Raw genomic sequence first — 324 nt, 5'->3', positions numbered from 1 at the left:
GCATTACTAACACGAAGTTCACGCATTGCTAACAGGAAGTTCACACATTACTAACAGGAAGTTCACGCAGTTCTAACAGGAAGTTCACGCATTACAAACAGGAAGTTCACGCAGTACTAACAGGAAGTTCACGCATTACTAACACGAAGTTCACGCATTGCTAACAGGAAGTTCACACATTACTAACAGGAAGTTCACGCAGTACTAACAGGAAGTTCACGCATTACAAACAGGAAGTTTACGCATCACTAACAGGAAGTTCACACATTACTAACAGGAAGTTCATGCATTGCTAACAGGAAGTTCACACATTACTAACAGGAA

The sequence above is a fragment of the Austrofundulus limnaeus genome, unplaced genomic scaffold (genome assembly GCF_001266775.1).
Source record: "Austrofundulus limnaeus strain Quisiro unplaced genomic scaffold, Austrofundulus_limnaeus-1.0 Scaffold3268, whole genome shotgun sequence".
NCBI classification, from domain to species: Eukaryota; Metazoa; Chordata; class Actinopteri; order Cyprinodontiformes; family Rivulidae; genus Austrofundulus; species Austrofundulus limnaeus.
This window is presented reverse-complemented; position numbering follows the sequence as displayed.